Genomic DNA, 21,843 nt, shown 5'->3' with positions numbered 1-21,843 from the left:
ATGTATCAGCAACCAAACAGCCTTCTAGAAGAGAATGTGTAATTAGTGTGCAGTGTTATGGGGGCCACACTGAGAATAGATACCCAATTTACTAGGGAAAGGAGTGTAGTAAGAAAAGGAGAATGGGGTATTCTAGACAGAGGCAATGGCTTATACAGAGTCATGAGTTAAAAAAAAAAAAAAAATAAGGCACATTTTGGGGATTGTAATTAGTTTGGTTCCATGGACCTGGTAGGGTAAGTGTAAGCAATGAGGACTTAAGGATGAAGAGCTAGACTGGCCCACTGTCATAAAGGGGCAAGAGATGGCATCAGGTTTGTAGTTTCAAATGACCATTCTGGCCATAGTGTAAAAGATATATCAGAGGGATAAGCCTAAAACTAGGAAGATGAAACTAAGGCGCCACCCAAGTTGGAATGAGACCTAGGAGACACATTTTAAATGATTTTCAAGAAAGGAGTTATCCCAGGTACCAAAGGATAACTCATATTTACATAATGCTTTCTTAGTTGGGAGCGCATTGAATTCTCCCATTGACATTTTGAAGTAAGTTCTGTTCACACAACATGAATAAAGACACTTTTTACTAAGGATACCACTCTGAGGCATAGAGAGTTAATTTGTACAAAACTGGAGCGCTAGATAGTGATGGGGCAAAGCTTTGGAAGAGCATGAGGTTGAACCCAGTTAAAAACCTTGGACATGCAGGAAGTGGAAGTCAAAGGTAAGTACTCAGAAATCTTGAAAACTGTCCAGCTCTGGTGAATCGGAAGAATTCTGTAGTTTGAACTAACTTTGTGGATGAGATGCATTCTTGAAAGGTGGTATACTAAAAAAAAATTCTATCGATATTTTTCTGTAGTACATTTGGGATCTGGTTGTACAGAAAAAAATTTTGGCCCTAGCTGGTTTGGCTCAATGGATAGAGCATTGGCCTGTGGACTGAAGGGTCTCTGGTTCAATTCCAGTCAAGGGCACATGCCACATTGTTGGCTCAATCCCCATAGTGGGGCATGCAGGAGGCAGTGGTCAATGATTCTCTCTCATTGTTGATGTTTCTCTTTCCTTCTCCCTTCCTCTATGAAGTCAATAAAACTGTATTTTTAAAAAAATGTTTGTCTCAGTTCCACAAAATCACATTTAAGGATCTTTTATATTTTCTACTTTTATCAGTAGGACATCTAGCAAAAACAAGTTAAGACAAATGGATAATTCTGCATCCACAGTATTTAATAATAAATGCATAAGAAAACATCTCGTAATTTAATTTCCCATCCCACTGTGAGTTTTCATGACTAAAGACTCACTTCTTTTATCCCTTTGCATTTTACATAATTTCCCTAGATGCTGTTTCTACTGAGGAGTCAATGTAATCCTTCAACTTTGCTCTATAAGCAAAAGCTTCAAAATTAACTGTTATAGCCCGGTGGGCATGGCTCAATAGTTGAGCATCGAATTATGAGGTCACAGTTCAGTTCCAGGTCAGGGCATAAGCCTGGGTTGTGGGCTCGATCCCCAATAGAGGTGTGCAGGAGATCAATGATTCTCATCATTGATGTTTCCATCTCTCCTATCCTCTTTGAAATCATTAAAAATACATTTTTTTAAAAATCAGCTGTTATTTATTTTTAGACCTTCATTCATCTAACCTTATCTTATTAATGCAGATATGCCTCTGCTTTAAGGAGTCCCTTTTTAAAAAATAAAATTCAAACATTACAAGAAGTCTTTAAGAATAAGTTCCATTAGCTTGCCTTTGTAATTATACTTCAGCTCTTACTTGTATTGTTGGTAACTCTGAAGTATACCTGTCTACCCTTGAGATTCAGACCCAGACTTGTTGCTGCTTATTGGAGAGTTGTGTTGTAATATTCCACAAATAGTAATTGCATCTAAGGCATTTTATTACCTCCACTTCAGTATCAAAGGAAAAAACCTTACTTGTGCTTCCTACTATTGGTCTTTTTTTTTTTTTTTTTTTTTTTTTTTTTTTTTTTAGCATCACCCGCCACCCCTTTACTTGAGCAAATCATGAACTGCATTTGATGCCGGTGGTTTTGCTTTCTACCTCTAACTGTTAAAAAAAAAAAAAAAAAAAAAAAAAAAAAAAAGTTTTTTTTAATAACCACCAAAATGTTTCATGTCACTTCCTTCACTTGGCCTTAGATTCAAGCTCTCATTAACTTTAACTTGGACTCATGCAGTAGTCTCCTTACTCCTTTCCTTACACAGGACCCTTTTTCAACCCGGTGCTGCCATGTGAGTAACAGAAATTTTCTTAAAAAGTTCATCACACCCTGTTTTCTATAGAATAAAAGGTCATGTACTCCAGGCTGCCTCCTACAAGCTGACTGCTTTGTACCACTCCCGACTCACCTGCCACTCCCACCACCTCTGTTGTTTGAGCCTGACCACATTCTCAGTTCTAAGCACTTTACCATGTGCCTTAGCTCAGTGGTACCTTCTCTCTAGAACAGTAGCCAGCAAACTCATTAGTAAACAGAGCGGCAAACCGCTGCCCCCTGTGGCTCTCGAGCCGCAGTTTGCCGACTACTGCTCTAGAACATCCTTTCTATAAACCTTACCCCAAAGCTTTTTCCTTTCAATCTATTAAAGCTCTGCTTATCATTCAAAGATCCAGCTCTGATATCTCCCTTAGAAAGCCTTTCTAAGGTTCTCACCTGCCTCCTCCCACCAACCTGGGGGGATTACAGTTTCATCTTCTCATAGCAAACCTACCAATTTCAAAGAACAGTCATTGTGTGCTTGTTTGTCTCCTGGGCTGTGTAGACCATGTGAGGTCCCTGAGGTACAGACCAATTGTTATTCGAGGTTTGAAATCTTTGCCACTCAGAGCAATGGCTGATGTTAGAGGTACTCAGCAATATTTGCAGAATGAGTGCATTGTCTTTAAAAAGTTTTCTGGAACTGGGCTGTTCTTAAGTCATGGATATGCATGTAATTTAAATAAAAGAAGAAAACGGGGGGGGGGGGGGGGGGGGGGAATGGCATAGGCCTAATAAGAGAATGGGGAAGAGAAGACACACTAAAGAAGTCCCAAGAGAGGACCAACAGGAAGATTCTATAAATAGTGAACCCACTGGAGAAGAAGAAAATAATATAGAAAATAAAATCAGTTCTTTAGGCAGAAACAATTGAAAGGTAAGAGGAAGGGAGTTCAGGCATGGAGGCAAATTAGACATGAAAACCCCAAGTCAAACAGACCAGCAGTGTCTGGTTGACCACGGAGCCATCATGCCTGTGGTTGCTTTTCTGTTGTGTGGATAGCAGCAATTAAGCTTTTCATGACTCTTAACTCCTTACCAATTTGTCATCTAAAAGAGTAACTCCAATGATAAATACATTGACTAACAATGCCCTATAAAGGAAGCCATACTTTATCATGCTAAAGTCACAAAGCTGGTGCAAGGTTTGGTTTTGACCAGCTGGTGGCAGTTTGCACCTGCCAAACTTCTCCCGGTGGTTCCCTTGCAAATAGTGCAAGTGGGCAATGAGGTGTTTTGGGCTCAGCACACAAGGGAAGATGGAAGAGCATGTTAATTTGTATGCCTTTTGTTTGACCATTTCATTAATATGCAGAATGTGTTTATTTGAACACTTAGAACTGTAAAATAAAAGCACTTTAACCTTCAAATTGGTTTTTCTTGATTTTTTTCATCTTTACACTCTACTTTTTCTTCCGTCTTCCTCAAACTCAATTTTCCCCAGTAACAGAGTTGTGACTTATTATTATAAAATTCTACATGCCAAAGAATCTTAAAAAAAAAAAAAAAAAAAAATATATATATATATATATATATATATATATATTTTTTTTTTTTTTTTTTTAAATAGTCATGGGGTGTAAAGTACAGCATAGGGAATATATTCAATAACTATGTAATAACTATGTATGGTGCCAGATGAGTACTAGACTGAATGTGATGACCACTTCATAATTCATATAACTCTAATCACTATGTTGTACACCTGAAACTAATATAATATTGTATGGTAACTGTAAGTGAAAAATAAAAAACAACAAAATGCTAAAGAACTTCTATGCAAAAGTTTAAGAAGTTCTGCTACCATCAGCCATGTGCTTGTGAGATTTCAGATATTTTTCCTACAATAACAGTATAGCCTTGCTAGAATCCTATACAAAGAAGCGTATCTACTTTCACCAATGAGGTGAATGCTGTGGGACATGCTGATGAGGGACAGAGATTCACGGAAAACACTGACAAATTACTGACATCACACATGCAGCAGTGTCCATAGAGGTGAAAGGGCAGAAAACACTGAAGCAGGAAGTCAAGAGTTTTGGCTTCCAGACCCAGCTCTCCCTCTGCCCCGGTAGGACTTTAGGTAAGTTAATTGGGCTGTAGTTTTCCATGTTTGAAAACAGGAGTGATATCTGCTCTGTCTGCTTCACTTGGACGACTGGAGGATAAGAGCAAGTAAAAAAATGCAATAATGTGTGTCAGGGTTTATGAACTTTGAAGTTATTATTATTATTATTATTTTATACTATTACTACTGCTACTACTACTATTCTAACTTCAAGGAAACATTTGTCACCAGTGCAATCTTTCTGTTCCTCTGGAAACTGACAACCCAGTTGCATAATTATTTTACTCTTGATGGAGCTGTATTCTGGTCTGTTTATACTGCAGTAATTAGGGTCCCTTAGCACCATCCATTTCTCAGGTCATGACTTAATGTTTCCAGAAGAGGGAAGCAAAACTCCAACTCAGAAGCTCTTTGTCCCATCCTCAGAGGGTCTAACCTTAGTGTTTCCTTAGAGGAAAATAACTATATTGCAGAGAGAACACCCTTTATTTTTCACTCTTAATTCTTTAAAAAAAAAAATTCAATTACAGCTTTCATTCAATATCATGTATTAATTTCATGGATACAGCATAGTAGTTAGACAATAATATACTTTACAAAGTGTTCCCCCCAATATTTCCAGGACCCAACTGGCACCATACATAGTTATTTACAATACTAGTGGCCCAGTGCATGGATTCGTGCACATTGAAAGGAAATTAATTAGAAGAAATATTTTAATATCACTATTTGCCCTTTATAACAGAAGTGTCAGGTGAAAATTAGTAAAATGTATATGAAAATAACATAAATTGATTAATAAACAATAACACGAGAGAAACACCAATTTGTTGTTCCACTTATTTATGCATTCATTGGTTGATTCTTGTATGTGCCCTGATCAGAGACTGAACCCACAACCTTGGCATATCAGGACAATGCTCTCTAACCAACTGAGCTACCCAGTCAGGGCCTCTTATGCTTTTGTACTGTGCAAGAATACCAGCGGCTAACATCTGAACTGTTTCAATAGCATATGAAGCACTCTCATACACATTTCAAGTGAGGTTGACAGCCACTATCCCCATCTTACAGACAAATTTCCTCATCTGTGATCAGAATAGCTGTTCTTTGCTTAAAGAGAAAAGTGCAGGGAGCTACCCCCTATGTCAAGAGAATCTCCGGGGGTTGGTACTTGTCCTCTCTTAATAAATGACAAAAGAGCCAATTCTGAATTTGATGCTTTTTCTGTCTGCTTTCACTACAATCAGAGATGGGGTAGGAGGGAATTCCATTACAGTTTTTCCTTTCTACATATGTCACTTCATTTCTGGCTCAGCTCATTTGGAAAAAAAAGAAAAAAAAAAAAGACTGTTTCCCATTCCACCCCCCTTACCGCCACCCCCAGCCAGAGTCATCTTTCCATTCCAGCCAAACCTCTTCCTGTTCTTAAGAATTGCATCACATTCTTGGCGCAATGTAGACCAACGCCCCCACATTGGCACCGGGGAGTGTGCGGGACTTTATTGGTTGAAAGTTCCTGTCTAGTGAGCAGAGAGCAAGTCACTCACTTCTGGACTTCCAGCTCTGGCTGAATCTGTCACTGGAAAAAATATATATTGGATATTTGTTTGTTTGTTTGTTTGTTTGTTTGTAAATCCCCTTCACTTTAATTTGGCAGTTAAAAAGCAGTCACGGGGCTGTAAAGCACACCATAGAGAATATAATAAAAATATTATGATAACTATGGATGGTGTCAGTTGGGTACTGGAAATATTAAGATCACTGTGTAAAGTATATTATTATCTAACCTGTACACCTGAAACCAATACAAAATAAAGTTGAAAGGAAAATAAAGAAAAACCCATCCACTTTAGCCCAATGCTGGAATGGGCAAGACTTTACAAAGTAGGAACAGTTGAAGGAGAGGAATGAGCTGTCTACCCTTGCTGTTTCTAATTCTTCGCTTTCTCTTTTCAACATGGTTTAATCTGCAATTGGCTCCCACTGTGTTGGAGGGGCTTTTGTTAAGGACAGTAATGCTCCCTGTGTCACTAACTGCGATGGACACATCCGTCTTTATCTTACTTGACTCTAAGTATCTGACACTATTGACCTCCTTGAAAGACCTACAGTCTTCCTTTGGTTTCGATGCGCTATTTTTTTCCTGCCTTCGTCATTCTTTCAAGCTCCTCCTTCTCCGTGAACTTCTTAAGGGTTGGCATTCCTGACCTGCATCAGTGTCCTTTCTTTCTATGCATTCTCTGAGAAATCTCATCCCCTTCTAGGACTGGTTGAGGTCTGTATGCCAATGACTTCTAGATCTCTACCTCCCTTGAACTTGACACATTCAATAGCCTTCTAGAACTTCTCCAATTGGAAATTGCTAAAACCATATTCATTCACTCAAACTATCTCTCCAATGCTCCTTATCCAAATATATGCCACAACACCCCTCAGTCTGCAGTCCAACACTAACCACTGAGCCAAACCAGTCATTGCCCGGTATTCTTATTTTTAATTAACTCTTTTTAAATTGGTAAGCATGCTTTTGAATGAAATGTATTGGGGTAACATTGGTTAATAGCGTTGTATACATTTCAGGTGTACAACTTTATAATACAACATCTGCATATACTCTATTGTCTGCTCTCAACCTGAAGTCTAGTCTCCTCCCATCACCACATATTTGACGCCCCTTTACCCTCTTTGTTCTCTCCCCGACCCTCTTGAATTCAATTAATTATTGAATTAACCTTATCTCATCCTATATATTAGTTCTTACTTCTTTGAAAAATATACTCAAGGGTATGTTCTAATGAAAATGTATTTGAATGAATTGACTTAGGCCAGGATTGACTTTAACCAGGGCCGAATGGGAGCTGGAACATACTTTTCAAATTACTGGAATGTTTTCTTGATTGTTATTCCTCATGACATTTTATCTTTGGAATTTTTTTTCTCCTTTCCAGCTGGCTCCTACCACTTTCCTTTCTTACCTCTCCCACCCTTCCCCCTCTGGTTGGCCTATGCGTGCCCCTCCGTGGATCCAGCGTGCACACTGTGGTGGCTGCCGTGGGGCCGCAGCTAAACAGAACAGCTCAGGCTGCAACAGGAAAGCGCTGAATCGAAAGCAAAGGGGAGGAAGCACAAACCCATACCCACCACAAAGCTGCTGAGTGCCCAGCGTGGCCCACGCCGCATTCTCTGATGAGGAGCCTTGTGAAGGAGGCAGAAGCCACAGGCTTTCATAAATCATCAGCACAGCCTGCTCTCCACTTCCCCTGAGCCAGCCTTCCTGGGTCACCATGAACTACCAAGTGCTGGACTCAAAAGAGGGGTGATGACAGGAAAAGCCACCAGAGGAGTAAAGTTTGGGAAAAAGGCTACTGACCGTGGAATGACCGTGGACCATTCATCTCAAACTCCCCACCTGGTCCAGCTCCACGAACAGGAAGATCCTGGGCTTGAGAGTGTTTCTAAGAGCTCCCTTCCTGGGGTGATCCCTAGGTGAAGGCTCCCCCATTCCCTGAAGATACCTTTGCTACCTGCCTGACAGGCTGCTTCTAGCAGTGCCCCAAACTTTTTAATGTTATAACTGCAGATAAAGGCCCTGTGAGATACAAGAGAACTTTATAGTCACATTTCACATTAAGCTACAAATGAGTGTTTTCTGATTCTTTTCCCGACTTTAGTGGAGGGAGAAGGAGTAAGGAAAGAGAAGGGAGCATCACAGATATATTTCCCCTACTTTGTCATTTTGCCCTGACCTCCCCTGACTCCTTACATTTGTTATCAAAGGAGCTACTAATTCTCCAGCAGCCTGGGTTACAGAGAAGGGATGGAAAGTGTGGGAAAACATGTAGGAACTCTGTCTAGATGTTAAGCACTGGCTCATCGCCTCAAAGTCCGAGGAGGTGAGCGCTGGGCCTGCTTTTGCAGCTGGAGGTGCAGAGCACCGAGAGCAGGGGTGCCATCGGGTCGGAGGAAAGGCTGCTGTGCTTGGCTGCAAGTGGGCACTTGTGTCTTCACACAGTGCCAGGCCCACACTTCAGATAACAGAACAGGAAGTACGGTTGGTGCAGCTGGGAGGGGAGAGAGAACAAACTGTACCCAGGACCATTCGGTTACTCCTCGGCCTCTTTGCCTCTTTTCTATCCTCTACGTGACCTGGGTGACTTTGAGAAGCACTGGGAAGCAGGTGGCGCCTGCAGCATCCTCACTCATTCCTGTCCAGGTCAACTTCTTGCGATTCTTCAATTCAGGACATCTTTCAAGATGTAGATCATCGTTCATGAGGTTGAAAGGGAGGAATTATAGATGCAATGAGAGGCAGTGAGGGAAACAATTCTGGAGAGAGGGACCTTCTCTCACAAGGCCAGAGTTGCTCATCCTAAAAGTGTGGCCTCTGTTTTGCAACCTCAACAGCAGCAAGTTGGAAGGGATCCTAATAAAGGGGTTTGTGGTCAGATGACTTTGCTTTGAAAGAACCCTTCTGCCCTTCCTCTTGACCTCCCATCTCTTCCTTTCTTCTTTCCCGTCTTCCCTTCAGAGAGAAAGGGAAGGGGAAAGTAGCCATGGAACGGAAAGCTCCTTGGAGCTCCAAGGGGTGCTACAAGCTTCCCAAGCCTGATTGCCTGCCTCGGGCTTGCCCACTTGCTTCAGAGGTCAAGGGCATCCTTCTTGTTAGACCCTCACGCTGTGTTTAATACTCACACATGGTCCAAGCTGCAGGAGCTTGAGGCGTGCTCGCCAGGTGCGGCCTTTCACCTTGTGACCTGCCTTTGTACATTGCATTCCTTAGACAAGAAAGTAAGAATATGAGTGCAAAGAGGGGAGGACAGGGAGTGTGAATACTTTTTGAAAAAGGTTCCTTATGGGAAAAGAGACAGGTTGGCTGGAGGGCAAGTGGAGTACAGAACAGGTTTCTTTTGGTTAAACGGGAGAGAGGTTTAGGTGTGTTTATACACTTGAGGAGAAAGTGGTAAGAGAGCTCTTAAGCAAATTACTTCATTCCTAAGCTTTTATTTTTCTCATGAGAGGGGAGGTTTTTGTAGAGATTAAAATGAAATGAAAAGCAAATGCATGGTGGTGGCTTGTGCACTTTCAAAACCTTCACACATGTTAGTTATTATAACCATCATCAGCTACTGACTGTACAGATGAGTAAGCCCTGGTCACAGCTCTTCCGTCTGTCTCTCCTCCCGCCTGTGAGAGGAAGAGACAGACTCTCAAGTTGCAAGGAAGAGGCTACCAGTGGTGTGATTTGCATTTTGCCAGGCTTTAACCTTTGGGGGATGATGTGTGCGTGTGCGAAATGAGTTACCATTGTATTCTTCAACTTAATGGTATTCTTATTTTAAAATTGTTATGTAAGCCATAGCCAATGTGGCTCATTGACTGGGGAATTGTCCTATGTACCCAAGGCTGTGGGTTTGATTCCCAGTCAGGGCACATACTTGGTTTCCGGGTTGGATCCTTCGGTCAGTGGTGCACATGTGGGAGGCAACCAATCAATGTTTCTCTCTCTATATATATATATACCCTGCTTCTCCTCTAAAATCAATTTTTAAAAATAGGCACATTTCAGATCCAACATCTCTTTTAAAAGTTCTAATTTAGGGAAAACATTTTTTAGAAATTAAACATACCCTTCTCAAGGTGCAAGGGGCTGTACAAATAAGATTATGCACATGGATTTCTGCTTAGACAAAGGAGCACTGTCCTGGAAATTACCTAACGCTAATCCACAGCTCTGTCTGTAGGAAAGGTTAGCCTTTTATTTATTTTTTCTGGCTATTTTCAGAATCATATTATAGTTTTGCTCGGCTGCAGATTTGGTGATAGCAGTGATGTTTGCTTTTCCCAATTGGCGACAGTGTTCATCTACTTTTACCAAATAATACCTATCTGCTCTACACAGCATTATACACTCAAGGAATCAGTGAAGTCTGTATCCTCATAATTATTTGTTTTTCAGTTTGGCTTTGAACCCACCTGGCCCCCATTCCCACAAAGTTGGCAGTAAATACATTCTGCAAATCCCCACTCCCACATTTCCTCCCCCTTTCCCACCTGGCTGTCCAATCTTGAAATGACTTATGCCTTCATTTCTGAGTGCCTCTCTTCATCTATCCCTTATCATTCTTTCTCCATCCCTTATTCCATCCTCCTCTTCCCCTGGCTCCTTTCAGCCGCCAGCTTTTATTACTGGCGACCCTTAAGGCAATTCTCAGCATGCTCCTCCATGCATCACAGGAACACATTTTTTGAGGGAACTGAAGGGAACAATCTGGTATGTGTTTTCTCCCAATAGTGAGCAAGAAGCCACTTAAAAAATAGCTAGATGGAGATATAACTTATATACTGTAAACTTTACATCTTTAAAGTGTACAATTAAGTGATTTTTATATAGAGAGTTGTGCGTCCATCACCTTAATTAATTTTAGAGCATTTTCATTATCCCAAAGTAACTGTACCCATTAACAGTCACCGTTTCCACTCCCCACTTCACTCCTTTGCTCCCCCTGATTCTAGGCAACCACTAATCTACTTTCTGTGTCTATGGACCTGCCTATTCTAAACATTTTGTATAAGTGAAGTCACATAAAAAGTGGTCTTCTCTGACTGGCTTCTTTCACCTAGCATAATGCTTTTAAGGTTCAACCATATTGTAGCAAGTTCCTTTTCATTGCCAAACACTATTCCATTGCATAGCTACATCACATTTTGTTTATTTATTCATCAGTTGATAGACATTTAGTTTGTTTATGGTACATTTTGAGTCTACAAATAAAGCTGCTATGAACATTCACATACAATATTTTGTGTGGACATATTTTTGGTAGGTCATATGGTAACTATTTTTAACATTTAGAGGGACTGCCAAGCTGCTTTCAAAAGTGGCTGCACCATTTTACTTTTCCATCAACAATATATGAGAGTTCTAATTTCTCTACATCCTCACCAAATTTGTTATTGCTTGCTTTTTAAGTCATAGCCATCCTCATAGGGGAGAATTGGCAACTCATTGTGATCTTGATTTGCATTTCCCTACTAACTTTCAATGTACTTATTAGCTACTAGAGGCCCAGTGCCTGAATTTGTGCACTGGTGGGGGTCCATGTCCTGGCCTATGGGATCAGGCTGAAACCAGCTCTCTGACATCCCATGAGGGATCCCAGATTGCAAGAGGGTGCAGGCCAGGCCAAGGGACCCCACCAGTGCACAATCAGGGCTGGCACACGAGAGGTTGGCCAGCAAAGAAGGGACTATGGGAGGGCTCCTGAGCTTGTCCTGCCTGCTTCACTCTGTCTTGATCAGCTGGACCCCAGCTGCAAGCTGACCTACTGATTGGAGCATCTTCCCCCTGGTGGTCAGTGCACATCATAGCGAGTGGTTGAGCGGCCTTAGCTTATCATTAGCATATTACTCTTCGATTGGTTGAACAGCCGACCGGACACTTGGCATATTAGGTTTTTATTATATAGGATTTGTATATTTCCTTTAGAAAAATGTCTATTGTAATAGCCTATTTTTTAAATCTTCACTTGAGGATATGTTCTTTAATTTTAGAAAAAGAAAAGAGTAAGAAAGAAACATCGATTGGTTGCCTCTCAGATGCACACTGACTGCGACTGAACCTGCAACTTAGGTATGTGCCCTGATCAGGAATCAAACCTATGACCTTTCAGTGTATCAGACAAATCTCCAACCAACTGAGCTACACCAGCCAGGGCTGTAATTGCCTATTTTGAAACTGGGTTATTCATCTTTTTATTATTGAATTTAGAATTTTTAATATTCTAGATATGTCTTTTATCAGATATATAACTTGAAAATATTTTATTTCATCCTATGGGTTGTCCTTTCATTTTTTTCATGATGTCCTTTGAAACACTAAGTTTTTAAATTTTGATGAAATCAATTCTTTATCACTCGTGCTCTTGGTGTTGTATTTAACAAATCATTGCCTAACCCAAGGTCACAAAGACTGACTCCCACGTTTACTTCTAAAAGTCTTATAGCTTTAACTCCTACATTTAGGTCTATGGTCCATTTTGATTTAATTTTTATGTATATATTTGATAGACATCCACATTCTTTTGCATGTGGATACGCAGTCTTCCTACACCATTTGTTGAAAAGACGATTCTTTCCTATTGAACACTCTTGGCCTCTTTGTCAAAAATCAAATGCCTAAAGCCAGTTAGAATTTATTTATGGATTTTTAATTTTGTCCCATCAATCTGTATGCCTATCCTTATGCCAGTACCACCCAGTCTTGATTAATGTAGTTTTTTAGTAAGCTTTGAAACCAACTTTGTTCTTTTTCAATATCACCTGGCTATTCTGAGTCACTTTCTTTCCAAATGAATTTTAGGATCAGCAGAAACAGACAAACTGATCTTCAAATTCATTAAGAAACCCCCTACTTTTAATAAGTGATTAAAATTTTTCCTTTCATATTAGGGATGAAATGGATAAGGAAGACGGAGCAAGTAGACTCTTGAGTGTGGAAAGCCGTTGGGAGGAGGGGGGGGGGGGACCATCCTGCTGCTGGAGGAGGAAAATAAAGGAGCCCAGAGTTTGGTGAACTTCCCACCCTAGTGAGAGGAATGTTTGTGCAGGGGAGGCAGTTTAATCTAGCACCAGGGGACATTGTGAAAGATAATTGAAATTGTTAAATCCATTGATCTCCCCAGAAGGAATAAAGGTCTCTAAGTAAGCAGTATTGTTAGTTTGTTGATTCTTACCAAAGAATAACTAAAGGGAAGCAGCTGGCCCTTTCTCAGGGCTGTAACACAAGAAAAAAAATGAAGAAATTCCTCCTTGTCTTTTCTTACCTCTCTCTGTGGCCAGCCCTAACCTTTGTTCATCTTTGTTACCCTGCGCCTTTATAAATTCCCCAAAAGGAGAGGGAGGAGTAAGAGGGGAAAAAAGAAAATCCTAGTGTGTGAGAGATTCTGGGGGTAGTAGAGGAATTCTGGAGAATTTAAAATAAAAGATCTTTAAGGTACTGTTGGTACATTCTACCATTATGTCGCAAGAGGTGTAAAGATGATCACATTCTTTGACTCAGTAATCCTACTCCTAAGAGTTTATCCTAAGGAAAGAAGACATGCAAAAGCAAGAGTGGCCGCGATAATGAGCATGTTATCTGTAATAGCACCGGCGGGAACAACCTATATCTCTAAAATAAATGTTTTATGACATCATGACATGCAAAGAGGGTAGATTACCCTGCTGGCTCCACTGTCAAAATACGCCCTGAATTGCGTCACTTTTCACTACATTCTCTACTGCCTCGGGTCCAAGTCACATCATCTCTCATCTGAATTGCAATGGCCTCCCAACCGGTCTTTCGGCTTCCACCCTTGTTCCCCACCCCCCTACTCTACTTTCAACACCGCAGTCATTGGAACCATTTAGGATTTTTTATTATTATTATTTATTCATTTTGTCAAATACAACTGATATTGGAACCACTGAGAACATTAAAACATGTTCATTCAAAATCTTCCCTGGCTCCACTCTCATCCTACATAATAAAAGGGTAATATGCAAATTGGCCCTACTGGCAGAACAACCAGAACGACTGCTGGACCAGTCACTATGAGGCACACTGACCATCTCTTGGTCCCTTTCCCCAACCGGCAGGCTCTGATCACCTGATGGCGAATGGGGAACTGGGGGTGGGTGGCAGCTGGGGGCGGGACAGGCTGTGGGGAGCTAGGAAAGATGGCCCTGATAGCAGGCCAGGCCTAGGGACTGTACCCATGCACGAATTTCATGCACTGGGCCTCTAATTTAGAATAAAAGCTGAAATCTTTGGTTGGTCTCAGGCACCACCTCACTGGACCTCTATTACTCCCTGGCCCCATCTTGTACTACTTTTCCTCTTGCATACTCCACTCTGGCCACACCGGCCTCTTAATTGTTACATGGACACACCAGGTCTTCTCCTGCCTCAGGACTTTGAACTCACTTCCCTCTTCTCCTAGATGTCCATTTGGCTCTTTCCCTCTTCCCCTTACATATCTCAGGTGAGCTTTCCTTTCCTTGGCCATCCTATTTTAAATTGTCATCTGCCTCCACCCCCAGCTCCCAGCATTTCCTATTCCTTTTCCTCATTTTATCCTCCTCATTCCACGTGGCACTTTGTGTGACTTATTTGAGTTATTGTCTGACTCTCCCTGTAGAATCCGTGCTCTTCGAGGGCAGGGATTCTTCTATGTTGTTCACTCACTGCTCTATCTTGCGTGTCTTGACTGTGCCTGGCACAAAGTAGCTGTTTGATAAGTATTTATGGAATGGACGAATACATCCTTAAAAGTAATAATTGTGAAAACTGGGAATTATGAAAGTGGGAAAGGGTACAGATGTTGAGTGTGACATGCACAGCAGCTGTGGCAACATGGTGTATTGGAGTCTGGAGCTGCAGAGTCAGAGGAACCTGAATTCAAATCCTAACTCCACCTGTTTCTGTTGTATGACTTTGGGCAAATGTGTGTGATCTCTCTGTCTCATTCTCTATGAAATAGGTATAATAGTGCCTCTTGTATATTAGTGTAACAATTCAATGACAAAAGGTAGGCGAACATTTGGTGCAGAGTGGGTGCTTTCTTCTCCTTGAGGAAGAATAAGAACTGGGTGGAAGCCTTGGCTGGAGGGCACAGTTGGTTGGGTCTTGTGCACTGAAAGATTGCTGGTTCAATTCTGGCTGTCTCAAATACATGTTTCTGTCTCTAAAAAAGAATCAAGTTAAAAAGATAAACTGGGTAGAAATATGCAAAAGTGTAAATAGTTGGGTATGTCAAATTGAGGAATTAAGAATATTTATAAACATTTAAATTTTTTCAATAGTCAAGTCCTTCCTTCCCATGGGTGTAGTTGACCAGGAATGGGATTCTCCCAGTTATCTCCTGGGGTCTGGCTTCACCTCTGACACAAGATGTGTGACATTAAGAAATCCCAACCACTCTGGGCTTGTTTCCTTATCTGTAAAACCAAGAGCTTGGATTTAGTAACTTTTAGTCCCATCGGTGCTTAAAATTCCATCATTCTCGTAGGCAGGCCACTCCACCTGGTTTTGCCAGACTCCAGCCCAGCTTCACTCAAATCTGACGGCCAGATGTTTCTAATCTTAGGCATAAAAGACTCTATTCTTTGGTTTCCAGCGGCCGAAAGAAACTGGAAAGCTTAGGGAAATAACTAAGCCAATGAGCCTTCTCTCTGACTCTTAAACACCACATTCATTTTGCTCAAACTTAAGGAAACACGAGAAGCAAAGCAAATATGCACCTTTGGGTTTGGATCAACTGTGCTGCGAAGCTTTAAGCCATGAAGGAAAGTGTGTGTGTGTGTGTGTGTGTGTGTGTGTGTGTGTGTGTGTGTGTGTAAGCAACAACCAAAAAAGTAGATGTCAGCAGTTCTTAACTGTAACTATAACCTTGTGCCTGTGTGGCTGTGAGCCCAAGGGAGGAGCGAGGGGCTGGGAGGGAATGGCTGGAGCCTCCCCTGCTCTGGAAAGCTCGTGGCTTTGTGTTCTTCACTCTGCTGCCCGGCATGGTTGCACTGAGGAGGCAGGAGGCCAGGCAGGGAAAGGAGGATGTTTGGGTTTGCAGGCTGTCCGGTACTGTCAGCAAGTTTGCCGCCCTGGCTTCACTTCCCTGAAGTGTGTGTGTGTGTGTGTGTGTGTGTGTGTGTGTGTATGTGTGTGTATGGGGGGTAGGGAGCTGAAGGTGGTCAGCTGGCCTCTCTCCACAGAGGATTCAAATACTCCATCAGTTGCAAGGCTCCGACTACCCAGCTGAAAAGGGACAGTTAAAAAAATAACTGCCCAAAGAAAACAGAGGGAACAACCACAACAGAAACAGCGCTGTTTCCTTATAATTATGGAGTGGCCACCGGAGCTCTGGCTGGAGTCCCCGCCCCCTCCCAGTTGCCCACACAGGCCTTGTCTATGCCCTCGCCCTCCCTGGCCTGAGCTGCACCTCCCTGAACTCCAGCCTCTCTCCAGCCCCCTCCCTGGAGATCAGGGAGAGGCCAGCTTGCAGACTGTTTTGAGAATGGAGGTTGGGGATCATCAGACAAGAAGACCCTGAAGAGCTCATATATTAGGACTCCTAACAGAGAAGTACACTCAGCTTCAATGCCCAAAGGCAGGGAGCAAGTTTGAGGCAGAACTGGTCTCCTTATTCTTTTTTTTTTTTTTAATTGATTTTTTTTATAGAGAGAAAGGGAGAGGGATAAAGAGCTAGAAACATCAATGAGAGAGAAACATTGGTCAGCTGCCTCCTGCACACCCCCCAATGGGGACATGCCAGCAACCAAGGTACATGCCCTTGATCGTAATCCAACCTGGGACCTTTCAGTCCGCAGGCGGATACTCTAGCCACTGAGCCAAACCGGTTTCAACTGGTCTCCTTATTCTTAACTGACTACTCTTCCCAGATTATGACACACTGTTATGAGGGACTAAAAATAGAGCAAGAAAACTTTAAACTTCTTCTCAACCTTTTTTCCTAACCAAATCCTACCCTGTTGACCTTTAGAGCTATGTAGAAAAGCATATTTTTGCACTTATTTATTTTTAAAATATTTTTTTATTTCAGAGAGAAGAAGAGAGACGGGGAGAGAGAAATATCAAGGATGAGAGAGAATCATTGATTGGCTGCCTCCTCCACATCCCCTACTGGGGATGGAGCCCACAAGCGAACATGTGCCCTGGTTCACTAGTCAACACTCAACCACGGAGACACACTGGCCCGGCAGCATATTTTGCATTTAGACTTGTGTAATAGCACCTTCAGTGTTAGAGTTACCTATCTGCCCCTGCAGGCAGCAGTGTGAGGCCAGCAGCCCAGCAGAGTGGGCAGAGCAAGGGCTTTCGAGTCCGCAGAACTCTGGTTCCGCACCTTCTTGCTCTGTAAACTTGTACAAACAAATGATCTGCTCTCTCTATGACTCCGTTTCCATGTCTGCCAAGTGGGAACCATCGTAGCATCGACTTCATCCTAGTGTCATGAAGATTTCATGAGATGACACATGTGATGCCCAGTGAAAAACTCAACTAACGTTAGAAATTGTGATGCCTCCTGGAAGGCATTTATTGTTCCCTGTTTGCAGATGAGAAAATGAAGGCTCAGAGAGGTTAAAGGGCAGTAGTCACACAACTGATTAGTAAGAGAAGCAGGATTCAGCTCGGCCTCCCGGCTCCACATCAAGGGCCCTTGCCTCACCGTTCTTGAGTGTAGATGTTGAACGTGGCTCTGGGCCATGGGTCAGAAATGTCTGCCGCCAGCATCATGAAAGGCCATGTTATTGATTAAGCTCAAGGTCTTGGGAACTGGATGCTTCAGGGTTGAGGTAGGAGCTTATTGCTGTCTTTTTATAAGGCAGTCTTTGCACAGACACCAGCCTAGGAAATGAAGCCGGGCACTCGTCTCTGGCCCTGAGCCCAGGGGAGCTAGGCTCAGGACGAGGTCAGAAGTCCTTTCATTTTCTCAACTTCCCTTTCCTTTGGCAACGCTTCCTTGATGCTCGAAGATTGCTTTGCTTACCCTGCCGTTATAGCCCTTTTCACACTTTCTTGGATTATAGTATTTGGGGGTATCCATCTGATTCCCCTGTTGGAATAATGGGCTCCAAAGTGGGATGCCCAAGATGATACACTGAGGGGTGGGAAGAAAAATATGTGAACACTTGTTCCTTTTTATTCTTTACTAGAGGCTCAGTGCACAAAATTCAGTGGAGGGGTCCATATTCCAGACCTGTACCTACTTACAATCCGGGACCCCTTGGGACTGTAGGTTTAAACATCCCTCTTGCAATCAGGGACCGCTGGCTCCTAATTGATCGCCTGCCTGCCTGCCTGCCTGTCTGCCTGATTGCCCCTAACCACTCTGCCTGCCTGATCACCCTTAACCACTCACTTGCCTATCTGATCACCCCTAACCACTTTCCTGCCTGCCTGATCGCCCCTAACTGCTTGTCTGCCTGCATGATCACCTCTAACTGCTTGCCTCAGCCCCCGCCCCAGCAGCTTCATTCAGGATGACATGGGGAATGTCATTAGGCTGTCTAGTCTAATTAGCTTATCATGCTTTTATTATTATAGGTACTAAAATATTAGGAAAGTTAAGCTTTACCAATATCTAAAAATTAGTACAGTAGAGCACATATAATTTATAATAAATATGCAATTGTTGGGAGTGCATGCAAAAATTTTTTTTTTAATTCTCACCTTCCTTTGATTTTTAGAGAGTGGAAGAGAGAGGGAAGACAGAGAGAAATATCTATGTGAGAGAAAGATCGATTAGTTGCCTTCTGCACATGAGCCGACCAGGGCCCTTCAACCTCGGTTATTATCGTTGACCGGAATTGAACATGGATCCTTTGGTCCACAGGCCAATGCTCTATCCACTGAGCAAAACCAATTAGGACCATACTAAAAAAAATTTTTTGATGGAGTGTAATGATGAAAAGAGTTTGGAGGTAGTTCGACAGGAAGCTGCTAAAGAGCAAGAGATATATCTTGTTCCCTCCCCCATCCTCATTATCTAGCACTTAATGACTGTTCCCCAAAGAAATTAATTTGGCATCGATCTGAACTTGGTTGTCTCCCCCCCCCCCTTTTATTATCCATCTGATATGGTACTGTCCTGTTCAGTATCCTGCCAAGACCTGAGCAAATAATAAAGCTGTGTTTGAGTAATAAAGAGTGCAAAGTGCCAGGATGAAAAGTTTAAGACCGATGTTCCCAAAATGAGTTCACGGCCGTTAATGAGGTGCAGGGCAGGCAAGAGTAAAACCTCACGGGAGAGCTCATGGGCACAGAGCCAGGCGCGGGGTACCAGCCCTGCCATCTGAGGAATCGTGTGGTTTGAGCAACTGAATATTTTCAAAGTGAGCACTGCCCTTCCTCTTCCTCTTCCTCTCAAAGCAACCGGAGGTAGCACAACACAGTGAGTGAACAAGGGTCTTGGAGAAAGAAAGCCCAGCTTTGGCACTCTCCCTGGCTGGGGGATATTAGGCAAGGCCCCTGACCAAGTCCTCCCCTTCTCCCAGGAAAACAGCTGTTGGCCTACCGTTGAGGCTGGACTGGATGATGGTGGAGATCCTTTCATGCTCTGAAGCAGTCCTGAATGTAGAAGTTGGTATTTTTCTACAAAAAGGAATTTACACTTTCAGGGGCGCCATGAGGCCAACTGAACCAAAAATACCACTTTACCCTTAAGCCTTTCAAGGAGTGTGACTTCCCCTCCTCAGACACTGTATCTCCATGCGCAGCTTACCAACCCGTCAGTAACTTATTGGCATACAGCCACTTCCAGTCTCAGTTATGTCCATTTTGCATGGAGGGTGAGACAGCAAGTTATAAAAGATTATACACACGTTACCTATATCTAGAAATAAATATAAAAATATATGTGTATATACACAGAAGAAGAGCTTAGAGATACCTACCATACTTTTAACATTGATGATTCCTAAGGAATAGGAAAAGTGGAGATGAGGGTAGGGACTTTACTATTTATTTTCAATTCTTCTATAATGTTTGCTTATTTTTAATAACTAAGCTATTTTGTTAATGAAAATTAAAAAAATTTTTAAGTGAAACTAGACCACCAACTTACGCCATACATAAGAATAAATTCAAAAGGACACAGACACTAGGAGGGTGAGGGCATGAGTGGGGGTATGTGGGGCAACAGGGAGATAAGGATATATATGTAATACCTTAATCAATAAAGAAAAAAAAAGAATAAACTCAAAATGGATAAAAGACTTAAATGTATTTAAGAAAAAAAATAAGCAAGTCTCCTTCCCTTTCTTGACCTCTTATTTTCCCAGTTCCCCTCTCTGGAGGTAGCCATAATTGTTAGTTTCTTTTGTCTCCTTCCAGAGACATTCTGTGTGTATGTAAGTATATCTATGTATATCTATGTAACACTTGAAAAACCACCAAACACAGAAATGGGGTCATTCATAGACATTTGATTCATATCTTTCTATTAAATGTGACAATACATGTTGACATAATTTAAAGGTACCTCATGTCTTTTTAGTGGCTGCCTAGTATTCCATACAGTCTATAGAATGAATACCTACAATGTATGCAGTCAGTGTAATACTGCAAATGGTTGGGTTGCTTACAGTTTTTATGACTACAAATTAGGTTATCATATTTATCCGTGTAAATATGTCTTAAATATCTTAATGCCCAGCATATTCACAAGATAAATTTCTGGTGATCAAGTTGCTAGGTCAAAAGGTATAACTTTTTAACTTTGACCTTTGGTGCCAAACTGAAGTACAAAGAAACTGCCCCAATTTTCAAATTCACACACACAAAAAAAAATGTTTTAGATTTCCTACCTCCCCATTATCCTCACCTCACCAGTAGGCATTATCAGATTTTTATAATATTGCCATTCTGATAGGTTAAGAACGATTTCTCATTGTTTGAATGCTCATTCTTAAAACCATGAGTGAGGTGGAGAGTGTTTTCCTTACATTTAAAAGCCATTTGTTGGACACAACTAAGCCATAGTAGTCAGGGATGCCACTTGGTTGGTTAAAACCTCAAACTTAGAAGGAAGTGATTTCTACAGAAGTCAGGATGGTGGTTACTCTCAGGGGGGAGGGAGGCAGTTATGATCACCACAGAGCACATGGAGGGCCTCTAGCATGGCTGACCAAGTTCTATTTCTTGTTCTGAGTGAAAATGTGCTTACTATATAACATTTGTTTTGTTTGGTTGTCTGTATATTTTTTGTTGTGTTTTTGTTTTATTTTATAATAAAAAGTGGCTTTAAAATTTAAAAATAAAAAAAGCCATTTGAATGGATTGACCCATGTGTTCTATTTATGTCCATGCCTATTGTTTTCTATTAGACTTTGTTTTTAATCCTTTCAGAAGAACTCCATAGTTTAAGGAAACCAGCCGTTTTTCTATTAGTTGGAAATAGCTTTCCCATTTGTTTTTGGCGTCCTGGTTTTCTTTTCTTTTTGCTTTTTTGACTCACAGCAATCTTGCATTTTTATGGAGTCAAATTTGTCCATATTTTTGCTTATGGCTTCTGAATTTGCTTAGGAAGGCTTTTGCTTGGGAAGCATCTCGTGGTCTCAACATTGCAGCTGCTAACTTAGAAAACAACACTCGAGATTTCTGGTTCAGGACCACAGATTAAACACATGCACTGTGCTCCACTCCCTCCTAGGGCTCGACCAAAAGTTAATGTTTGATGAAGTAAATACATTCACATGGTTCTAAGGAAAAAAAAAAAAAAAAAGCAAAAAGGCACAGAACAAAAGTATCCCTCATCCGTGTCTCCCATTGGCCCAGGTCCCACCTTCTGCCTGCCCATAAGTAAGTGCTGTTACCAGTCTCTTGGGTCTGTGTAGCCAGAGTTTCTCAAGAGGCCTGGGAAAGCAGAATTCTAAGCCAGCAGATGAAAAAGCTCAAGCAACTCACTTTACACTTCAGAATGCACCATGTACTCC

General features: G+C 41.8%; 1 long non-coding RNA gene across 1 annotated transcript; it reads left to right on the top strand.

The window, feature by feature from the left end:
* The first annotated feature begins 992 nt into the window (after nucleotides 1-992).
* Nucleotides 993-20,507, top strand: LOC118727146. The gene is made up of 3 exons (XR_004990506.2): nucleotides 993-1,281; nucleotides 9,375-9,385; nucleotides 20,496-20,507. It is a non-coding gene; the product is annotated as an uncharacterized LOC118727146 (long non-coding RNA).
* The last annotated feature ends 1,336 nt before the right edge of the window (nucleotides 20,508-21,843 follow it).

The sequence above is a fragment of the Pipistrellus kuhlii genome, unplaced genomic scaffold, assembly GCF_014108245.1.
Source record: "Pipistrellus kuhlii isolate mPipKuh1 unplaced genomic scaffold, mPipKuh1.p scaffold_m20_p_24, whole genome shotgun sequence".
NCBI classification, from domain to species: Eukaryota; Metazoa; Chordata; class Mammalia; order Chiroptera; family Vespertilionidae; genus Pipistrellus; species Pipistrellus kuhlii.
This window is presented reverse-complemented; position numbering and strand designations above follow the sequence as displayed.